We start from the raw sequence: 25,065 nt of genomic DNA on the forward strand, positions 1-25,065 counted from the left end.
AGGAAGTACCAACTTTGAATGGAAAACACTGCTGTAGAAGTAGTTTGTTCCTACAAATGTAGTTTGTTCCTAGTTTGTGGCAGAAACACATTGCAATTATAAAGGAGAAATTCAGATTGTCTCAGGAAGCCTGAATAATATCTGTCCTCTATGTAAATGGTAAGTTCAAGACCGGTAATGCTCAGGTATTTAAGAGTTGGCCCATTCACAATTCCCCAAACAATACTGGTATCCTCAGTACAGCTGAAGTAGTCACATGGCTCCTGTGCTTCTAGCATTTCAGCAGCTCATGGTCCTTGAAGGAGAAAATGGAAATATATGTAGGGAGATATATATCTAACATAATATAGTCCCAATGCATTAATAAGTACTTGGGCTGCTCTACATCGGTGAAAAACCTGTTGAGGATGGTGTCTTTTATACTTGAGCCTACAGGGATCAGGCTCACTGGACTGGCAGCTGACATGTAAGCTGTACATTCAGATTACCTTGTCAATATGGAGATCTATAGAACTTCAACCATGCTAGGTGAAAGCAATTAAGAGGTAAATTCATCTAAGTGTAGTAAATTGGTGTAGCCAAACTGCTTCTGCTACCTGAACTCATTTCTTCTCATTAAGACTAATAGTCAACACACAACACCAAATTGCTTGTAGACACAACTCAGGTGACCTACTAAGTCTCACAGGACTTTCATCACAGGAATTTATCACATACTGTGTGTATCCCAGGTTGGCCATCCACTCTTTCTTTTGGTTCAGGCATATGTTAGGATCTCTTGTAACAAAAGACCTAAGTAAACTGTTTAGCTCACAAGAAAATGTTCCTTCAATATTTTTATAATCTATTTTTTTTCTTTGTTCTGTCCTTCCAAAACGACAGATCTCATCTGCAATGATGAGAAATCGACATATTAAAAATTGTGAGATTATGATGATTCAAATCTGATTGTAGAGTCCAAGTTTAGAATGTACTTTCTACATACCTCTTCACATTTATTTCTTCAGGGATGCAGCGTTAAGCGAGACTCATTAGCATTTTTTAATGCAACAAATAATTCCCTTTCATTTTTCCCTGCACTGCAAATTTCTGCAGCTCCCATTATGCCTAAGAGCTTACATTTTTTTGCAGTGTTTATGTCCAAAATATTCCTCATTTCAGAGTCTCCCTCCCATTACTGTGCTCAACAAGAATTGAAAAATGTTTTGTCCAGAAATTATTCAAACTTTCAGAAGAAAAGCAGCAAGTTTTTTTTTTTTTTACAAAACTCTGCTGACTACTAGGTGCTGATTCTGACCAATTCCAGTAACAATCAACAGTGCTTATGGCAATTTGAGCATACGACTTTTGTGTCAGCTACTAAGATGCTGTCAGTCTAAGTGGCCTGTCTATTGGGACACCAAACACAACATTGTCCTGGGGTCTCCCATATGGTGAACTCCAGGTCCAGCATGGAGATCTAGCAAAGGAGAACCAATCCAGATGGCAAAACAACTGTGGTGTTGAACTGTGACTTTTAAACTGCTTCCTGGTTGACAGGAACTTACATACAGGTTAGGCCAATGTTTACCTCTGGATCTTCATTTGCCCCTCAAGAAATCCTTCTTTCTCCTTTCCCTTGGAAGCACCCCTACAACATATCACAACTGTTTTGCTGCCACACTGAGTTAATCTCCCACTTCTAGAGCACACAAGGAAATCCCACCTCATGTTGGGACAAGATGCTGAACATAGCAATGCCTCCTGACTCTACCACATCCTTGCAGCAACATCTCCACGTTTATGTGGTGGACTATGCATGAGGAGTGCATATGCATCTGGGGCAGGAGAATCACAGAACAAATGAAGTTGGATGGGAGCAAGTCATTTGGCCTCACTTCTGCTCAAAGCTGATTACAGCAGGTTGCTCAGAGCCTTGCCCAGTCAAGCTCTGAATATCTCCCAGGTCCGAATCACACTACTGCTCTGGTCATCTGTTTCAGTGTGTGACAAAGTCAGGGTGTTTTTTTATTGTTTTGCTTTGGTTTCCTTGTTTCTGGTCTTAATTTCCACTATGGCAGCTTACAACTGTTGTCTCTTGGCCTTTTGCTAAATACCTCTGGGAAGAGTATGTATGTATCTTCTTGGCACTTCGTTACTGGGTAGCTGAAGACCACCATGATTTTTTTTCTGTCTATTCTGCAAATTTTGGACCTTTTCCATTCATGCTTTTTATATTTTTCTCAGTGCTGCATTGGTTTGTTACAACAGTCAGACAGTACCCTAACTTTATTCAGTTTAGTTCAAGAGGAGATTTAGTGTCCATCCATGTGGGTCCATTTGTAGCTATGCTGGTAAAGGGATGATACTGAGGAGATGAGAAACCCTTTAGATAGTGATTTAGGATATGTTTAATTTCTGAGGGTGAAATAGGCATTGTAGACATCTCTTGTGGACTACACTTTAAAGCACCTTTTTGCCATCTACCAGGGAAATAAAAATACCAGGCATGTGGCTGTTGTGGCCACATCATTTCTTCTAGCCACTGACTTGCTGTGACACAACAAATATATTATCATAGTTTTACTAAGAATTCTAAGTCCCATAATGGCTTGAAAATTTGTACCAAAAATGTGTTTGTTTGTTTGTTTGTTTGTTTTCCAATTTGTATTCTATAAAATCACTAGCCATTAGAAAAAGCTGTATATTACAGCATTAACTTTTTTTTTTTTTTTTTTTTTTTTGAACATGGTAGCATGTAGATTCAGGCTTATTTTTTTTCTGACACATCAGTCTTTCATTTCTTTAAAAGAATGTATTCCTAAGAGAAAAAAAAATAATAAATAAATAGATAAAAATTTGAAATTTCAAAGAATTTAACTGAGTGATGCAAACTATTTCCTTTAAATCTAGATCCCATTCCTTCCACTTTTTTATATGCCAGGTGTGTATAAATGTCAAATACCAGATCTAGAACAGCCATGACTGTGTTTTTTCAGTAGAATTGAAAAATTAAATTACTATTCTTTCCACCCCAAGCTTTGACTCATCGTTGTTCAACCTGCTGATGAAATCTAGTTAGGATGAAAAAGAAACAAATCTGTATTGTCACTTCCACTTTCTTTGATGCTTGCTGTTGTAGTATGCCATACTTTTTGAACTTGAAATTTACTTTTAGAATATTTGCAAGACTGGTTGTATAATATTTGTGTGCTTCATATTTGAGCACCTCAGACCCAGCAAAGGAAACCCTTATGTAGCTAATGGACTCAATCTCTAACATGAACTACAAAGATCAAAGGCTCAGATCCTACTCAGATCCTATTCATATTAGTGGGCTTCAAATCTGTCTCAAACTAATATGGAAATGAACACTGGAAGACATAGCACTCTGAAATTGATTGATACACCAAAAGAAGAGGAAAAAAAAAAATCTATCACCTTAAAAAGACATGTTGCACGCAAAGCTAACTAAGATGGTGTTAGTCATGGGTATGAAGTTTTTTCTTTATGGCATACAGAAGTTGTATGAATTTCCTAAGGACTCAGTGGTACACATGAATTAGCTGTGATTAGAATTGGTGTTTTGACTGCCAAATTACTTCAGAATGACTCAGGATTTTCTCCAGACAATGTCACAACACCAAACATCCTACAAAATGACATCTATCTTTCCTCAAGTAACTGGCGCCAACATCTTTTTTTTTGCTCTCCTTGAAGAAAGGCAGAAGAAGAGGTAGTATTTTCAGAAGGGTACAAAGTGCAATGATTTGAAAGTCTTTTCCCCATTTCTGAAATCTGTGGGGCAGTAAGGGACCCACATACTGTGATGTCATGGAGCCTGTTTTTACCTTCAATGAAAAAGTAATAGCATGCTCCAGATACCTTCCCTTTTCCTCTGGCTACATATCATAGTCCTGATGGAGTATAATGGAGACAAAAAGCCCTCCACAGGAGTTCTGCAAAGCTCAGAGTAAGCAGGGCAAAGTGGTCAAGGGGTAAGGAACAATTAGGTCTATTTTATATTTGTGAAACAATTAGTCATAATTAGGCCAGTTTCACATTTGGAAAGGGGGAATAGCTTTAATTAGAGTGGAATTATGTCCCTTTGACAGACTTCAGAGGAAACTCTAATGGCAGGATGCAAACTATAAAGCCTGCCAGGCTTTTACAGCATTTAATAGCTTATGGAGCATATTGTAAGTATACAGGCCTTTCAGTATGTATAACAACCATCTGCAACAAAACCCCATGTCTCTGCTAGGATCAGAATTACTAAAAAGGGGGGAAAAAAAGAATTTTTAAACAGCCACCAAATCCTCAGCTTGGCTCAAGCATCTTCATCGCTATATTTGGGCAGCTTCTCTCCCTAATCTAGAAACTTTTTTTAACTGTGAAATTCTTGCCACAGAATATAAAGGAAACATGAAGTGCCATGTAAGGAGATAAATGCTTCATGTCTAGCTACAAAGTATACTCTTTCATCTCAGTCATACTTTTGTTTAGCTATTAAGAAGAGGACTGGTCTGCATACGAACTTGCATTAAAATAAGTCAATTGAATTTAATTGATGCCTTCTGTTATTCACTCTGGGGCTAAAAATGGGCACTGGTCTCAACATAGACGTTTCTTGGGAGCTGAAACTGTTCCGCAGCTTAGTTTTCATTGACTTTGCTTAAAAATCCTTCTACAGGAATAAAGAGCAAGTCTTTCACTGAGAACAGTGAAATTCCTGTAGAGTCCAAAGAACTGGCTCTGAAGCAAGACAATCCAACAACAGATATTTACCTAAAAATACAAGTCTATTTCCATCCTCTGAAGTCAAAATCAAATAGAGCATGTTGAAACCCTGCAGAGCAGAATACAGAACAATGTGGTATTGATGACGGGAATACTGCCGATATTTTTATTTCTTGGTGGGAAGTGCTCCAAGCAAGACACTTCTTTTTTAAATTTAGGGATGATGACTTCTTGGATTTTTTTTTTTTGTTTTGTTTTCGGGGGGAAAAAATGCAGCTTTCATCCATCCCTAGCCATCACAACATTTGAACCAATTTTGCACAATAGTTTGGTTCTGAAAGGTTTTGTGAGAACTAAAACAAAAGGAAAAGCATCAGTATCATGGCTCTTCTCCCCAGTTTCATGAATCTCTCCCTGCTCCAGCAGTTCATCAGATGCTGCTCTCACCTGGCACAGGGCTGGGGCAGGTTTTGGTCCAACCTGTGATGGAGTCACAGTCTCTGACTCCTAAGAGCACATTCCAAGATCTGATGGGATATGCAAAGGCACTGTGGGTATTTTAACTGCTCCTTTTGACAATGTAATGTCGTACATAAATAATCAGAGAGTAACCATAGCAGAGACCGGTATGCATGTGTCCTATTTTCCACATGTTTCAACCACGTGGGCTAGAGTTTTTTTCACTCCAGGACCAAATTTTTTACTCAGAAAGACCCCCTCATACATAGGGGATTGAGGAAGACCCATCTGAAAACATCTTTAAATGGAATGAATGGAGGATATCCTGAACAGGGAAGAGAGATCCCATTTTATATCTGCACTTTACTTAAATGATTGCAGGGGTTTGAACTAAGGTCTGGATGTTCAGAGTTCCTTGAAAGTATGTTTCCATGGACCAGTGAGGGAGTCAAATTCATGAATTTTTGAGGACAGCACAGAAAGAGCTCAGGGACAACACTTCTAATGGTTGGATTCACAGAAATGCTTAAGATGCATATAGAAGAAAAACTACATATCCTAAATGTTCTAAAACAGAATTTTGGACACCCACTCATTGTTCTGGAAGACTGTGAAACAAATGAAAGGTCACTAAGTAAACATAACTAAAAGGATTGCCCATAAATATATTTACCCAAACTCTTTACCATAAAGAAAATGAGGTTGTTAAAATAATTAAAAACAATAATTTGGGTTTAAGAAAAACAACTCCTTACAGAGAATACCCCTATAACTGTGCTCTTTTCTCATCTCAACTATGGAAAAATTTGATTCTTTTAGTAACTAAACCTTCACTTATAGGACTACAGATTTAAACAATCACCTCACATTGACAAGCTTGTTGCAAATTAACACGTATGACACCCTCCCATCCAGCATGCTCTTCCCACATGCACTCATGTAAATTAACAGGTCAACAGTGCACTTATCTCATAGATGTTATTTTCCATAATCACAGGGAAAATCATCCTAAGAGTAATTTCATAGGCAGATTCCCTTCTCAGCTAACACACCCTTAGGATACAGCTTGTTTTTATAATCATCATGCAGAACGCAAATAAGGGGCAAAAGCTATGTATTAAACACTGTAGAGACAAGTAAGGAGACAATTTGTTTCTTAAAAAGTGTTCCTTACCAGAGAGAAGAAGAAGAGAAAATGGCAAAGCAAAAGGAGAATAATGCATTGGCGAACTGTCATGTCAGAAAATAAAGGGAGATAACCAAATACCCTACTTTCTGCCAGTCTCTTCTTTACTATACCCTTTAGAATAGCATAACATCAGCATACACTGTCTCATCTGTCCAGTGTGTGCACACATTATTAAAACCAGTATGACCTTTTAAATCCTCTCTTATCTTGGAAAACAGCTTTTACATTATGGCAGGGACTTAGAAAGGGAGCACGGCAGACAGCATGACAGAAGTTACCATATAGCTCAGCACAGTAGAAAGGCAGCTCTGCACTACCTGCACATAGCAGGACATTTTTCTGTCTCATTAGAAAGAGCAGACCTTTTGAAAGAAAAGACAAACTTGACTCTTGTTTGCCAACAGATAGTATATGTTCAGGTTGTTTCATCATTTTAACCCAAAACAATTGCTTTTTTCATATTTCTTTATATTGCCCAATATTCCCCTTTTCTATCACCATGGCCTTGATGTCTTGATACTCAACTTTGTTTGCATCTTGGAAATAAAACCATAGTGTTTTCTTTTGTTGAAAACACTCATGTTACTATCAATCAACTATTCAGAATGCTCTTAATTCTTGCTTATTATTATTATTATAGCTAAAATAAATGAGATAAAGGCATTCCCTACTCATCTTTAGTTTTCAAGAAAATAATGTCTCCTTGACATTACACTGTAGTAGTGGTGAGATATCAAGAAGAGATAATGATAATTTATTTATTTATTTATTTTCTCAGAACATTCTTTCCCATGGCAGCAAGAAGCACAGGTGAGTGTTTTCTTAGTAGGCTAAGTAGTTTTGTTCATCCAGTCAAGGCAAGAATGAGGCCAGATTTTCAACATCTGTTCAGTACCCATCTGCTAAAACACTCAGATTGGACAACCAGGAACACCCAAGTTCATTAGTTACTTTAAATAGCTTATTTAAACTTCGTTAAAGAAAAGTTATCCTAACCTACATTATTATGATGTACATAACACTTACCCACTTGCTTTACATAAACTTTAGTTTGAACGTAGATGTTATTTTTCTGGCATTTGGCATGGAACAGATCATGAAATAAAATCAGCAGCAACACGTAAAAATTAACACATACAATCTTAAAGATGCAGGCTTTCTACTAATATAGTATACAACCTGAAGAAGTTGAAAGATTGACAGAACATAGGCCATCATCTGGTCCCAATTTCTTTGCTACGCATTTCTTCTAGCTAACACCTTGATATATAGCAGCCTCATTGGTATACTGAGGTCTTGCATTACTGCGATGTACCTGGATGTTTTCTGCGTGGTATGAAAACAAAATGTTGTCATGAAGTCCAGCCAAATATATGTTGGTAGGGGGAAATGAAGAATACATAATTTCCTCATTTTACATTCCTGTTCTCACATTTCCATCTGCCTGAGACTTTATCTCTTCTGCTCATCTTGGGAAAGCCACAGGGATGAAGAAAACAGAAGACTTAGTCAGGAGCAGGACTGGACTGTTAATCAGCAAAATAAATGAACCTATAAAACTCATATAACCTTTCAGTACATAAAGTAAAACTACTTTGGTGGTGACAGTTTAATTCTAACTACTCTCTGCCAAAGTTTCATTCTGGGTATGAATATACAGGTTGTCCAAAGGAGCAGCATATGCCCCTTCTTTCCTCATTTTGAGACACCTCTTTCAATGCACATAGTTCAAGATAAATCAGATGTTAAAGGAGATATTTATGATCTCCAAAACTCAATAAACTGCATTTACACTTATACTGCTTGTCTCTTTCTGGGCTGAAAAGACCATAAGACCTCATGTATAGCTGTATAAATAAATGAGTATATGAAATTTAGTAACAGGAGCTCTTGTGACTCATAGGAGTCTATGGCAAAATCCCCACTAATCTATTAATAATAAAGAATCTGTAATGCTAAAATTACAAACCCCAGCACGTCCCTTCTTCTTAGCATACCGGAGAGACTTTTTTTTTTTCTCTAGTAACAGTAGCATATTCAAGACAGCATAGACTTGACACATACCTAGCTCAAATTCTGCAGCCAGATACCTAGAATTAAGAGCATTCCCCTGCATGATGTTGGATATTCAGCAAAACTCTAAGCTCAGTGGAAAAAGCTAGTATTTCCAAATGAGGAAAGTCTGAAAGTGCCTAGTAGAATCAGTCAGAGTAGAATTCCTACTGATACTGGACTGGCTATCAAATTGTCTTCATTTCTTGCTGCTTCTCAATTAAAAATTCAGAGAACTACAAACAGGTATTGAAGTGCAGAAGATACTAGAAGAAGCTGGAAACTCTGGCACAGGTGAAGGTGTTGCTGTTAGTTTGATACCAACATTCAACTAGGAAATAATTTACAGTATTGACATTTTAGACTATGATTAGGTTTCATCATTATACCCCACAGATAAATCAAGTACTTTCTGCTTCAAATATTTTTTTCCCATTCTACCTACAGAGATAGAGATGTTGCTGACTCGTTACAGTCACTTGGATTGCATTTCAAAGTTTTCTTTATAGGCACTGTGTCCAGGAAAGTTGTGATCAAGCAGCATAATTCTGATACAAGGTTTGATTTCTGGAGCAAACTACACAGCCCAGAAATCCAACAGTTCACAGAGAATGCACAGATGCATTCTGAACAGCACAGTCAGTCACCCTTGCACTTAACTTTATCACAGAAAATCTGTGATTGTTTCCTATGTTCCACATTCTTCATCAAACTGTCTGTTCTCCATGCCTGAGCACCATTAATTCTTGCCTGGACAGACTCTCATATTTACAGGTTCCTAAGCTGGACAAATAATATGTCATGGAAAATGCACATTATATTTCGGCTATCACTGAAGGAACAGCGCTGTGACCGGGAGGCCTAAATTCCTTTCTTCTTTTCTTTGTTAGTCTTTATGTATGTTTTACTTTTTATACAGTGCTTCAGGCATCACTTAACAAATGATAATCTCCCTACATACAGTCACAGTACAATAAACACAGCTAGGTGGAGAAGATTCGTTTAGCAAGGAAAATGCTGCGGATCCATTTTTAGCCCACTTCTTTAAGCAAAGAGACTTGTGTGCATATGTGAGTGTCTCCTGACCTTTTCTTCCATCTGCTTAGGAATAATTTCCCATTTTTTTCCAAATTCTGCACAGGGTTAATAGACTTGAAAATACTGCCTTTCTTAAAAGGTGAGAGAAAGCTAAAAAAGAGCACCCTTCATTGGACACCAGAGAGCCCACCCTGGGCAGCACTGCCAAAGGGGGCTGCTTGGCCTTGCTTTCAGAGGCAGCTGCTGGTGTGGCTGAGCTGGATGGCTAAAAACAAACAAACAAAGACAGTTTGTCCGTCTGTGTAGAACAACCCCGTTCAGTTTGTCCGTCTATGTAGAACAACCCCTTTCTGCACCCACAGTCCTCCTGCCAGCTAGGACATATGCTTTCTAAGCCACGACATTGTGCAACCACATGAGTGCTACCTGCACGTGCTGGGGATGTCGCCCACAGGTTCACCTGAACTCTACCTACCTCAGTAGATAGAGTTGACAAATCACCAGTAGGTTGATAGATCATCAAATCTGGATCCCAGAGGAAAGTCCTGGACAGCATGTGTGTAACATTAATCTCAGAAGCAGTTTCCTTCTTCGGCATGACTTCTCTCAGCAGCATTTTTTCCTTTTGTAAATGCCCATAAGATTATAGGCACCCTGTATCTGAATTAAACCCTGCAACTTCCTGGCACTGTATTCTGGAGGTGAAAAAGCCCCTTGTTGACTGCCACGGACATCCCTGATTTGACACAGAGTTGTTAAAACATCACCGATTTATTCAGGCAGGACATACAGTCACATCCAAAAAGACAGTGCTTTACTGAGGTGCAAGATGTACTCAAGTATGACTACAATATTAAAATACCTGATTTTGGTGAGTCACAGAATTTAACGAGTAAACAACAAAATCTAGCAGGCAGCCAAAGAAAGATGTTAAGTTCCTGGAGAACCTTAGGTTTAAGTATTCCTCACAGACAGATTCTTGACTTTTACCTAAATCTCAGTGTGGGAAGTGCTCCACATTGAATGCAAGTACCCTTTTTCCCAAAGATCAGGGCAATGCACAGGTGCTTACCCCTTGTTCACATGACAAAACCACTTTTTGTGGCAGCCTTATTTATTGTTTGTCCTCGGCACAGCTTATGAAGAAAAATATCAATCTAGGGGTGTTTAAAGGCGTAATAAAATTGGAATCTTTAGTGAGGCTGCATGTGAAATAAAATTCACAGTGAGAATGTGGTTGGCAGAAGCTTCCCTCAAGAAAATTAGCTCTGCAGCTAAACAGTATGTTTGCATTTGAACAAAAAGGGAAATAATGCATTTATATTCAGATGACCTGACATATTTTCAGCTTACATAGAAATGTGTTAGCTCTATTAATGCAAGAATTTTCTTTTAAATGGGAATTACACAGGAACTAATTTTAAATTATTACTGTTTCAGTGGTGGCAGGTAGGTTAACATTCTTCCAAATCTACATGGTAACAACCTTTTCTCTCACAAAACCTTTTGACAAAAGAATAAATTACAGATGTCTACTTTCCAGCCTTAAAAAAAAAAAAAAAGTTTGAGCAACTAAGAAGTAGAAAATAGCCAGAGAGAATTATGACCAAATGCCACATATTAAAAAGCTCTCCACATGTGGCACAGAAAAAAGTCAGTTCACTACAATTGTCTGCTTAACAGGTTGAGCCTCTATCCAACTGGTAGCAATCAGGCAGGACACTAGAGTGGGCAGGAAATCTAAAATTAGGTTTTACTACCTATAATGGAGGATTTATGGGATAATTTAATTGGCAGTCTTGGGACTGAAACCCAAGGTGGGGAACAAAAACATCGTTCTGGATATACTCTATGAACCCTTCCTGTAGTGGGCTGAAAAATAAAAGCACTGGGGTAATAACCCAGAGATGTAATATCCCTTTTCTAGGGCTATTCAGGAGATGCCTGAACATGCTCAGGTGGGGGTGTGGAGTGGGGGTGTGGTAACTAGAGATAGCAGGAAGTCCTACATTGGCATAAACTGATTTTTCTTCTTTTCAGGAGAATGTGCCATGAATTGCTCTTTAGTGAAACACTCCAACTGCACAAGGGACAATAATCAGTCCCAATGTAAACAGAAGGCTGTAATTCACTCCAATGCTCTTCTGACATTGTAGAGGATGAGAGCACAGCACAGCACAGTTTATTGACTGCAGCAGACTGAACTCAGCTTTGCATTCACTCACCCCAGGACAGCCATTTCCATCTGCAATATTTGCTGAGCCATTTGCACTTTTGTTGGCACATCTGTGCTTATACAGACCTGAGGTTAAACCTTAATGAAATAAGAAACATTTTCTTGCCCTCTCCCTCCTCACTGGGAGAGCTTTGAAAGGGTTAACATTTAGTTCCCAGCTGGATTAAAGGGTTGTGCAGCTGAGCAGGGGGTAACAGGATCCCTTCTCCATCCCCATGTGGGTTCCACTGATGTCAGCACGTGCTACTGATGCATTTTCCGTGGCTTATTACATTTTTTATATGGGCTTCATGCCAGCTTGGGAGGTTTGGTGAGAGGAGCACAGAGATAGTGCCCACTGTCACCCAGAGAGCAGGGATGTGCTCTGCTGACCGGTGATCCCCTGTTACTTTGCCAGGGCTTGTCATATGAAGGTGCTGGCTACAGTCTTGAGACAGCCAGTCAGCATGGATCCCCAGCTCCAAAACTGACTGTGAGCAGGGAACTAGCCTGCATGGGTTACAACCTGTGCTGGGGAGCACCAGAGCTACAGCACCTTGTTAAGCACATATTCTAACTCTTTCTAATGCCATGACCAAATCTTCAAATCTCCTCATAATTTCAGCCCTGCTGAGATTCCTTTTTTTTTTTTTTTTTTTTTTTTTTTTTGGCAAACCTAATATTGTTTAAAAATAACAGTCATTCACCTCTACTCCCAACTACCAGAGCCAAGGGCTACCTAACTCAAAGTTTTTCTGTAATGCGATCTCCTCCACTGCAGACCCTTATGAATACACTATGTCATTTGACAACTACCTTTATCTTTAAAACCCATACACAGTCAAATTCTATTTGACAGTGACAAGTTTTGAAAGGACGATAGGAGAATATACTTACTACTATTACTTCTAATTTATCTCTGGAGATGTCAAAATGAAATGTAAACAATCAAGCCAGTTAAACAGCCATGGGTTATTATTCTTAGAATAGCAATGACATCAAGTTATAAGCTATCGTAGATTTAAAAAAAAAAAAAAAAAAAAAAGTATTCACATTTATTTCAGAAAGTGACATGCAGGAATAGGCTGAAAAATTCCAAGGCTGTCTCAAGAATTTCTCTCAGGACATTCCAAACTTGATTGGTATGAAATGAAAAATCACAGAAACAAGGGAAAACTAACAGATTCCAAAAACCAACCTTTGCAAGAGCTCTGCTGGTAGCCAGCAAGTCTACACTAAAATTGGTCAGGCCATTTGGAAAACAGCCCATTGAAAAGGCTACGACACCTCCAGAAAATATGTCTAAGTAGATCTAAGTACGGCAATTTCAAGTGTAGGCTGATTTTTTTTACTATTTTCCCCTCTCCCATTTTTTGAACACTAACATCAATCATCCTTCATTGCTTACTTTTTATATTGCTCCCCTAATCCCTTTTCTACTAAAGTGAATGAGAAAAATCCCACAGCCATCAACAGGAACAACCTTCTGCAGTTATTAAGCCATTCATGCTCCTTCAGGAAGAGGACCACCAGATAGATTTACACGGACTTACAAGTCATTATCTAACTAGGATGCTGTTGATAGTTCAAGTCAAATTTCTTATGATAATGAAAAATTCCTTTTCAGTAGATTAGTTAATTGACTATATATTTGAAATATTCTTCCATCCATATACTTTTTTTCCCCCTTGGCTAATTTTTTCCACCATTGGGGCTAATACGATCACATTGCAGTAAAGAAGATCTTTTTGTGTGTGTGTGTGTGTGTTTTAATATGGCCTCTTTGTTGCCTAAACTAAAAATACATGAGAAGTTTATAGATCTTGTCAGATTCAGGGTGTGGTGCATTACACTCTCCTTCATGCAAGTGCAGTCTACATCTGTAAGTTGCCTTTTCATGGAAATACTATTCAGACAGTATTTCCATAAAAATTAACTTTGGCACAGTTCTGTTTCTCTTGTCATTTGCCCAACTGTGTTCCTTCTTTAATTGGTTCTTGTTTTCAATAAGGCACAACAGTCATTTTAATGAGGGGAGCAGGGAGAAATTTCCTTTTTTACATAAGAGCAAATATCATGGTCAATATAATACATGTATGTCTGCATGAAGCATCACTAAAAACTCGTGTAATTGTAGTCACAGTCAGAGACAGCCTGAGACGACACTTCCACCTCCGGCTTCCCTTGCTGAAGACAAGGCTATAACACAGCGCGTTGAGTCTAAACTCAGCTTTCAGGATAGGAGACACCAGGTCTTCTCCAGGGTTTAATTCAGTCCTGGCTGAAAACAGTGCAAATCCTTCCACAAACCTGAGCAGGAAGAGTTAGGACCCAGCCTGGTTTGCCCAGGGAGGAAGAAGGGTCACAGGGGAAGGGGAAGAGGCCACTCTCAAAGGAGCAAGCAGATGGACAAGGTGGACATATTCACTGAGGCCTTAGGAGAGCCAAAAACTTTTGTTTCCCTCACTGGCTCGCTGAAGTCTGCCTGAGATTCAATCTTTCAGAAAATAAAACTGCTTCTCTTGCAGAAGGCAATACTGGGGACAATGCAGAAAGGATCACAGGCTGTCCTCATGAACCTGCCCAGTCCTGCACAATCAGCAGGGGAAGGAGAGCAAGATGGATGTGCTCGCCCAGGTGAGGGCCCCAGAGGCATGCTGGAAGACCTGCACTGCTCCTGGTGGGAGAATGAGCTGGGAGCACCCACTGCAGTACCCAGGCAAGGAAACACAGGGCCAGGGCTCCCAGCATCACAACAGGATGAGCCAAAATGCTGTCCCTGCAACTTGCATCCACCCAGCCCTGCATCACTGCACTCTGGTGTGTTCAAAGGGCATTTTGGCCATGCTTACCAAACACAAATACTAAATTATTATTTTAAATGATGGGTTTCATATTCTCCGAAGCATTTGCCCTGCACTGAGGCTGAAAATGGACAGCCTGTGGTCTCTTTTATGAAATTGTTTTTATCCTTTTGGAACCAAAGTGGTAAACCACTAATGGCATGAGCATTTTTCTCATTATCAGTTACAATGTTAATGATTCTTATTTAAGCAAGCAGTATTTTCAAACTGTTTAGGTTTGCATGTTCAGTTATTAGACCTCAGGCTGTTTATTGTGCCTTCCCTTAAGAAAGTTCTTTCATGATGTTAAACGGAAGAGGCACTTTCAAAACCATGCAGTAATTTGCATCAGCAAACACCTTCAGGAACTTGTTGCTACAGTGTCTTAGGGCTGGCTCGTTTTCCAAATCCTTTGCCCAAAAGTTCAGTGCACTCCAGCACCCAGGTCTGATTGAAAATAGCTAAATAATTAAAACCGTGGTCTATCAGTTGAAGCAAGGACAGACTATAACCCCAGTGCTAGTAATGAGCTCTGCTTTGCTGTCTTGTGCAAATTACTCAACCTGCTCTTAGAAAACACTAACTGAAGCAAAGGGATTCAAATTTGTTTGTCCTAACCCTCAGGCCACAACATGGTGTTAAGTCATCTCTCCACCTCCAGCAGCCCACAGTCACCCAGACATAGACCAGAACAGGCCATAGCGTGTTTTTTGTTTGTTTGTTTGTTTTGTTTTGTTTTTATGCTGGGACCATAAGGGACTTTTGTTCATTGCCCTTTTTCCTCAAGCCCCATCCCAATGCTATTGCTGAGAAAGATGGAGACACCATTGCACCTAATGAATGGCACTCAAGGAGAAGTGTCCAGGGTTGAAATGGAAATGGGCAAGTTAGGAGGAGTAGAAAACAAAGCATAAAGACTCTGGCACCAGATAATCAAAGCACATTCATAAAACAACAGCCCAACATTTTGAAAAGTACGGAGCATGTATTATAAAGCGGTTGCCAAAGGGTTGCTGTCATCTCCAGGAAAAGCAAGCATGCCACAGATATTTCCTGCACACACTGATCCTGGGGGAACAGTAAAAGTTGGTTATTGCACAGAGCTACTCTAAATGTTCTCACTTTCATAATACACACAAGTGTTTTCTCCCTGCATCCATTTTTGTTCAAACCCATTGGTGGGCAGCATACCTAACTCAGCTTTTGTTTAAGTTCTTATGTTCTTCCAAGGTAATTGGCCCTATGGGACTTTAATCTAAATGGAGTGTATCTTTGTAGGGACCTCGTAGAGGTATTTCTAAAGTTTAATGGTCTCCTGAATTACTACTTTCCTCCCACTGTGAAGGAAATGGGCTTGCCGCCGTCCATTTCCCTGTAGCATTCATTACCGCTAGCAACATGGATGTAGAGGCAGCATCCCTTAGCCCATCCTGTGCTTCAAAAACACCAGAAAGAAGAGGCAAAGTATTCATCCACTTTAATGGAGGAAGACTTGCTCCACACTGATTTGATCAAGCAAAGGGTCCCTCCCCTCTTGTGCCATTACTGAAGGTCCACACGTCTAGGCTCACACCGGGGGGCTAAGGCAATTATATCTCAGCACAACCCGCTGACACAGGGCAGCTTGCTGGCACAGGCACATACCTGCCAGTGGTGAGAGAACATGAATCTGTCTATGTGGGGCTATTTCTGCCTTTCTCGTGCAATCATTTCTCAGACCACTTTCTAATGTCTTCCAGACCACCAGCAGCCCGCAGACCATATGTTGAGTAACACCGCCATAGACTAACTGGTTAATGAGTTACTCTCACAGCCTGCAATAAGGCTCCCCTTAGGAGCTGGTAGACATTGCATTGCCTGCCAGCAGGCATAGTTGAGAACCGGCTCTCAACGGCTGTCAATACCTAATTTAAAATGCTTGTAATTATAACAGTACAACAGTAACATTATGTTTACCTAAAAGCCAAGTTCTTCATTCCTCCAGGCAAATTACAGCCAGGCACATACACACAAAAAGATGGGGGTAAAGTTTTAATAACTTTAGGTTTGAAGCAGCAAAAAAACTCTCAGGTGTGGCATAGCTAACCCTAGCGCATCACCAGCTGAACCACTCTGCAGTAACCTTGTGTTCAAAACAGAGGGATTCTGGGCACTGAGGTGCTGCTTCTTCCCTGTGTGAGTTCATCTTTTAAAACTGTTACCGTGATGCTGAGAGCCAGCGTGCTGGCTGCCTGATCATGGAAAACTTCTAACCAGTACCAGCTCCAGTCAAAAATTATGGTTAAAGTTTCCCCATGGTAACTTCAGCTCCATACCAGACAATGTGAGCAGGGCTGAGAAGAGACATGGCTTCATGTCTATTTACCGTATCAGACTAGTGACAGTCTTGCATGTCCCAAGCCTGTGGTGGTTTTCCTCCCTCTTCTTGCCTGCTGACATGATCTGTCTCACTAAGAAAAGGAGCTGATGCATGAAAGGTGATGCGCTTTGGCTGTAAATGTCATCATATCCAAAACACCTTTCAAATTTAGAACAGAAAAAAATAGGATTCCCCTGTGATAGGAAGCTACCGGGTCCTGTGAGGAATTAAATTAGGAGACCTTGACAGCAAATCTTCCCTGAATCCTTGCTGCCAAGGAACTGGAAGGAGGCCAGAGACTGAGCAGGAGGTAAGCAGGTGTATGACCCAAGTCTCCTCATACAGGAAAGATGAATCCACACAGAGAAAGTGAAAACGCTCTGAGTTCATTCAAGGGAAATTCTACCAATAGGAAAAGCAGTGCCTGTTTCCTGTGCTAAAGGCAAGGTTGAGATTTCATCCACTGAACAACAATTCAGAGTTTTCAAACTCTTTCATGGGTTATTCTGGAATGGAGGAGGAGAAGGCATGTATGGGTTGGTGTGTTTTTTGTTTTTGTGTTTGTTTTTTCCATGTAAAATCAACTGAAAATTGTAAATATGTTAAACATGCTTCTTTTTTTTTTTTTTCCCCCTCAAGAGAGTAACCAGTCCAAAGGAGAACAACAGGACTGACAAACTTGCAGATGTGGTGAATACACTACTCATGCTCAGTTTTGTTGGACCAGCCGGGCTATGAGACAGGAGTTTAAAAATTTAGCATTACCTACTTAGCTGTGAGTGCCTTTTTGTGAAGTCCTTTGCCTCACTAATCCTTCCCCTGACTACCCCCTGAACAATGCAATAAATATGGAAGAGTCAATGTCCACTACAGCCTCCCTGGGGCAGGTCCACAGCTGACACAGAAGAGCCAAGGTCAATTAACTTCACCGTGAGCCTGCTGGCACGAGGATATTATCATCATCCCACATGCACATCAACAGTACCTCTTCAGGATCCTGGTTGCCAGTGATGATTTGTTTCCTTGCAGGTCCATAAACACTGACGGCTTACGTCAATGTGGTTTCAGGCTCATTTTTAGCTCAGACCACTCGCTTTGCATGGTCCAAGAGGAACCCAGAGTCGATGGTCAAAAGGATTCTCACTGTGCTCTGCACAAGTTTACTGATCAGAAGTGTACTTCTGCAGAGGAGTGAGGATGCCAGAAATCAGGGCAGAAAGCTCGCCAGAATTCATCCAACCATTCAGACAGGAACTGGGAATCACACTTTTCCACTACAAATGTTTAAACTATCCAAACCCAAATCCCCTCCCCATGAAATCCAAATGCTTTCTTTCTATTTTCCCTGGTGTTAAACATATGTTACATATGCATTACAAAACTTGCACACAATTTGTCCGGTTTTGAAGCGAGGACTGAAGTGCAGCAAACACACATTTCTGCTTTCCAAGAGAAGTGCCAGAGAAAGTACTCTATTTTTGTAAGAGTTTAAAGGGCATGGTCAGAGAAGTGACTATGTAAAAATGGCACCTTTTCATCCAGCAGATCTGTTCCCAGTGAGCATTCTGACTCATGTCTGCTTACTTTGGTGACCAAAATAGATTTTTACTACTTCTCACTCCTCTTTAGCCCTGCAGAACCAACACAGCAAGTGAGGAGTTATATAAATCCTACACTGGACCAAAACCCACAGGGACTTGTGAACTGCGCATGAGGTGCAGGAGCGAGGGCGGGATGTGCATCTGAGGGCAGCTGCAGGGGCAGAACCACGGTCCATCATTTTCCCTGTCCCATGCCACACACGGCTCATCACAGGGGGTGTTGATAACCAAAGGAGAGGGGAGAGGAAAACTCCCCTTCCCTCTGTCCCCACACCCGGCAACAAACCTGACCCTGCAGCATCTCTGCTCTACGCTCCTGCAGCCAAGGCCAAAGGTGGACTCTGGGAGATTTCAGCCTTGTACCCCCTGCGTATCACCTGTATGGCTCTATCACCTTTCCTTCCCTTGCCTTCATGAGCGTAATGGACACTTAATAGAAAGACAACAGGGTTTATTCGTTCCTAACTTACTGTAATTATAAAAAAAAAAATGCAGTTAATGTTTTCATTTTTTCTATTTTTTCTAGTGGAGTTAAAAGAGATAGCCATGCAGAAAGCACAAAAGGTCTTTCCAGTGCTATTTCTAATGCTTCTACCATTGGTGATAAAACTGGACAGTAAAAGGTGTGTGACAGTAAAAATGAAACTATTATGTACTGGGTCAGCTTTAAAATGAAAATAATAAATAGCAATAAGATTAATTCCCAGTCAGACTGTAAAACATTCATTTGGTCTCTCTGCTGTACTTTTATTTATGCTTTTCATTCTGTCTCCCTAAGATCAGCTGCTTGGGCCTGGCTACGTCCCCAGATGCAGAACTCATTGCAGTTAACTGCAGACAGCTGATGGCCAAGACACCTAGTCCTGTGACCAGCAGTCCCACCTCCATCGATGGACAGAGGCTGCCTTCCCAGGGACTTTCCCAGATGGTCATGATTGTCTCAGATTGGCAAACTGGCCAGGAAGGGAGCTGACACAATTACCGTTCACTAGTTGCTAGGTTTTTAGATGGCTACGGCTAGGTGAGGTGAATCCTGTACTTGCAAAGAAGTTTCTTCTGGTTCACTACAGCACATCTGACTTCTCTGCATAGAAGGTGGAAGAACCCAAATCTCAGATTTCTCTGCACTCTTCATTTCAAGAGCATGATGAATTGCTTTGCTGACATGAAACCTTGGTTGTGCCTACTAAGAGGTGCTCTTTGTGGTTTCAGGATGTTGACATACATATTGGTGACAGATGATTTGGCTTGTCCTGATCGCTAGAGATACAGAGCATGTTACAGACTGTTTGCTATAAATTCATAAAAATACCAGAGAACTTATAAACACAGCAAAGGAATGAAAAGTACTGATCTGAGTTCCCAGTTTCACATTCTAAGCAAATATAAAGAAACTAGGGAAAAGGCACAAAATGCCTACCAGTCTTCATTTGATTTCAAATTCTTTTTTTTTTTTTTTCTTCTTCAAACCTGCTTTTAATGCCACAGGCACAAACCTGTGTCTAAAACTCTGTAAACCTTTGAAGAGCCAACTACAGTCAGAAAAATCAGTGCTACAGTAGTTCTTTGGAGAAATGATTGGTAACTTTTACCATACCTGCTTCACAAGGGTCCTGCAAATCAGCTTTTTTTCCAAGCAACATTTGCAGTTTAGTCTCAGCACAAGTTGCTATGCAATGTATTAATGTTACTTTTGTAGTTATACTATAAATCTTTTCTGTATAATTTGTGAACTCTATAGAGAACAGTCCATTTTATAAACAGAACTTTAAAACACCAGGTTTAAAATTTATTACAGAGTTCATTCAGAACTGACAAAGACTTCTTAGAAAACTGAATTTTGCTTCAGACTTCCCTTCTGTATAGCTACTAAGCTTTTTTTCTTTTTAAAGACCTTTTAATTGTTTAATTACACAGAAAATAAAAATATATTCAATGATAAAAATGTGATTTGTCTAAAGTACATTTTCTTCAATTGTCATGTTTGTTTGGTTTTTATGCTGTCATTACATAACAGCAATTTGCAAGGATACTTTGTGCAGCTCAGTAAATCTGTATTATTTTTACACATGCACTCAAATATACTAACACAAATCACATGCTAACTGCATACAGTACATCTATTAAATGTCAAAACACATATGTGACTTCTTGGAAAAGTGTGCTTCCAACAAATCAGATCAAATATACTGCATACATCCGTGCTTAGTAAGCTGAAAACTAAGTAATAAACTCAATGCAAAGTCAGAATGCATTATGAAAAGCTCAAACTAGTAAATCTACATGACTTACAAATTAGAAGAAATCAATCAGATTTTGAAAAATATTTTGCTGGATATTGCAAGCTGCTTGCTAGTCCTAGCCCACCACTCTCAGCAGTAGAAAAATTAAAAAGAAAAATTCTGATGCATATTTACTAGCAGCCCAGTGTTAGCAAAAAATAGACCCTTGCAGACTACTTGTAGCAGCCAGTGGAAATACAAGAAGCTTGCTCAGCAGGCAGTGTATTTGGGATGAGGGGAGGTTAACTGAGAAGAGCATCTTCTCCTGACCCTCTTGCACCTGCACAGCCTTAATTCAGGGCTGCTGCTACCACCCAGCTGCATCCCAGCTAGCAGCCCATGTGCTGCAGGGACAGCCCTGACCTCCTCACTGGAGATGAAGGTGTGTGTTAGCCACCGACAGCATTCCCTGATTTGGTAGTGATGCACCCCAAGACCTTTGTGTTGCCCCATCCAGTCTGGCTCCAAGAGTTGCTCTCAAGCAGTGGCTGGCTCTTCAGCCAGGGCAAAGTCCAATAGTCCTGTTCCTGTTTCTTTGTGAGGTGAAAAGAAAACAAGCCTGTTTCATTACAGACCTCCTGCAGAAACTCGAAAACTTGGGTGTCTAAACTACGCTGATTGAAACCACATTTGAGCTCGTATTTGCTTAACTTGCCCAATGCAGTACTGCAAGTCTGCCGGTGCTGATCATTTCCTACAAGCCAACCCTTTTTTTAAGTCAGCAGCTAATTAGGTATGTGTAGTTCAAAGCCACAGACTACCTGACAAATTCAGAAGACCTGAAACACAACAGAAGTCAAGATTCATTTGCATGAGCAACGTTTTGAAAGGGGCAGCTGCTTTTCAATGCTCTACCAATATTACACAGCATCTGAGCAAACGGGCCATCTGCGGGCTTCTCTCTGCTGGAAGGATCAGCAGCAGCACAGCATTGCCTAGCAGATAGTGAGAAGGCTCAAACCAATGCTACTGTCAAGGCATTTTAATAAGCACCTGGATGTCGTATCACTTAGCATGCGCATTAGAACAAATCAAAACAAAAGATCTCAATTCAACAGCAAGCCCTGGCTTTCCAACCCGTTGTGCACGAAAGCAAGCTCCCAGACACAAGTGGTCACACGGAGTTCAGCTGAACAGCTTGTGTGGCTGCAAGCTGAGGCCCTTCCTCTCGAACCCCTGTCTATCAAAGTGTGTTGTATCTCCAGCTAAAATGAAAACATATGTTTATTGTTTTCTCTTTGGGCAGACAAATTAATATTTATATGATGCTTTATCAAACAAAAAATAACTATCTATTTTGTTCCTGGAATAAGTTTTTCTCATTGGAATGAAGTTGTGCCAAGGAGGGATTTCATCTGATGCAAGCAGCATGCAAGAACAATCCACTTCCCATGAGAGCTTTCCAAATTAAAAAGCGGTGTTTCAGAATGTGCCACAGAAAAGGTAAGCTCATGAAAATGAACGCTACACCACAGTCTCACATGCAGTCAAAGAAAAAGTGCCACCGAGGTTAATAGGAGATACGCTTACAACAGAAGTGCGGGAAGCAGACTGTGCAAATGGCATGTTTTCTCTAGATCAAATATCATTTTAGCTCTTAAACAACATAAAAACGTCTCACTGCATACATTTTAGTTTTTGTACATACACCGATTAACAAGTACATGCACTATGTCTACAGCATAACAAACTTTGCATTTCATTGTGAAATTGCTGTTTCTCATATTCAATCAAGCCCTCCAGATTATACACATACCACTACATATAAATAGAAGAGGTTAAAATGGAGTTTAAATATAACAGATATGTCCGCAACTCCATATTTAGATATACCCTTTAATTTTTTTTTCTTTTGCCTACTTTTTACTGACATTTAAATTTAGCTAAGTAATTTAAGACTGCCAGTTTTCTACCTACACTAGTTAACAACACTGTGAAGGAAATATATTAGATCTTCTCTGTTTATTTCATTACATTCGAAATGCCAAAGTAACACAAATTCTTGTGGCTCAAGTCTTCAGCTCGGGTGAAAGATAAAGTGATGCTCAACTTTACAGGGAAACTTGCTTGACTAAAAGTGCATGACCAGAGCCACACTGGGAAATCAAAAATACTCTAGTGGCTATGAAAGTGGCCTGTTGTGGGCACAATGAAAACCAGCGTGGTATTATTGCACACAAGGTAATTCTTGCAACCCAAGGCAAACACCATTGCAATACAGACTGAAAATATCTTACGAACAAAAACCTTTTTTTTCTCTTTTTAACAAAAGCATTTAAAATAAACTGTGTGGGAAAAGTGCATAAACTAATCCCTGGCCTACCTTCGCTGTGCAACAGGACAACACAGTATGCAGCACCAGATGTTCAAGCCCAAGCCTGCACCAGAGCCCATAGCTGGTATAGATCAGGCCCAAAGGGCCCTCTCTGACCATACCCCCATGTCAGCAACTACCACCTAGAGTTCAGGCCAGACACTTTTACAAAACTGCTTGCATGATTAACAGAAATACTGTTGACCTTACAGCTGTCTTTTCCCCCAGAAGTAACATATTCACTTAAAAGAAAATGACAAGGTTCATGATAATGAAAAAGAAGAAAGGAGAGGAAAGAAGGAGAGGAAAGAAAGGGAGAAAGGGAGAAAGGGAGAAGAAAAGAAGAAAGGGAGAAAGGGAGAAGAGAAAGAGAGAAAGCCAATAGGTATTTCAAGGGAAAGGGTTCACTTCTACTCAAGCGTTTTAAATGATTTTGCTGTTACCTGCTAATAACTCAAGTGTTTAGTAATGCAGAGGCAAGGAAAGGAAGGAAATGTAACATAACTTTTCAGAGCTACCAGATGCCAATAGCACTGCAAAAGCTTTTCATGTGTTTTTGAACCTCTGTGGAGGACATATAATGAAGAGGAGAAACTGTTGCATATGCGGATCTCAATTAAGCAGTCAAAATGAACTGCTCTGCAGAAGGAGAACCAATGCAATTAGCCTCAAACTTGGCTAGAAAAGCACTGGTGCTCTGTAGAGGGTGCAAGGGGAGAGGATTTGCCTCATCAGTAGCCAGGTATTTTGCTCATGTGATGTTGTTCAAACCAACTGGACTACAAACAACCATCAGGGGATTTTGTGTTTGTTTACACAACTCCATGCATGCACAGAAAATAAACTTCCCCCAGAAGAGCAGGTAGGACAGACACATCCACATTGCAAAGGCGAAAGTACTGTTTTTTTTGGGGGGTGTAATCATAAAACGAACACTAGCAACTGTGCTAGCATTCAAACTGCAATTTCAAATAGAAAAGGGCTAGCCTGTTAACATACAAATGATTGTACTTGCAATCAGAGACTGTACTTGTGAATTTGTAACAATCTGTGTTTTAAGCTCATAGCTCATATCACTACAACTGCTCAATGGACTCATATGCCCCAATTGCATTGGCATCTGACAAAGAGCTCAAACTTAGTTAAAAAAAAAAAAAAAAAAGAGAGAGAGAGAGAGAGAGAGAAGCCCCATGGTTCGTGCTGCTTATAAACCATTGGAAGAAAAATAAGCCTAATAGATGTCTATTAGTATATATCTTTAGGAATCAAATCTACATAAATTATAAGCAAAACAGAGTAACACCTCAGGAGCAAAAAGTCTGACTAATCACATCTCGGACTCATACTGACAGATCATTTATAAAATTCCTGCAACTTGTAACTCTATCCATGCTATAGGATTTGTTTAACTTTGGGGACTCAATTGTGGGAGGTGGGGACAGATGCTATTCAAAGCTCTAAATCCTGAAATGTTTTTGGAGGTAGTGATTTTTTTTTTCTTGCAAAGTTTTTCAAAGAACTGCACAGCATGCTATCCATTGTTTGCCTACATATATGTACGAAAGAAAGAGCTAACATTACTCTTTCAATACACACTTTTTTTAATGTCCTTTAAAAATAGGTAAGATAATCAATATCAAAATACAGTCGTCCCATGTGAGTATGGCTTAGTTTGTTTAGCCTTTGTTTATTTCCATTTAATTAGGAAGTTGTCAAACAATGTCTAAGGACCCTTTTCTTGCTTGCTTTCCATATCACTCAGGTGTGTTTGAAATCACACACCTGATGCATATATCCTGATGAAAGGTTACCTTTCATGCCTTATTGAGAAGCTGTCTTTGTCTGCCCCACTTGTTTCAATGAAACCAGGGAAGTGGTTAAAGGGTTAAACTAAAGGAATGTGACATTTCTCCATGTGCAGTTCAGAGACCTATCCTGGTTTTCCTAATGGACTCAAAATTACATGGGTAGAATGTGATTTCCAATGTATTACT

General features: G+C 39.9%; 1 protein-coding gene across 7 annotated transcripts in view; it reads right to left on the reverse strand.

Annotated features, from left to right (window-relative positions):
* ERG (ETS transcription factor ERG) overlaps positions 1-25,065 on the reverse strand; it is a 148,761-nt gene that overhangs the window by 121,610 nt on the left and 2,086 nt on the right. The gene's annotated exons all lie outside the window — the stretch shown is intronic.

Source organism: Anas platyrhynchos, chromosome 1 (assembly GCF_047663525.1).
Source record: "Anas platyrhynchos isolate ZD024472 breed Pekin duck chromosome 1, IASCAAS_PekinDuck_T2T, whole genome shotgun sequence".
In the NCBI taxonomy this organism is placed as follows: Eukaryota; Metazoa; Chordata; class Aves; order Anseriformes; family Anatidae; genus Anas; species Anas platyrhynchos.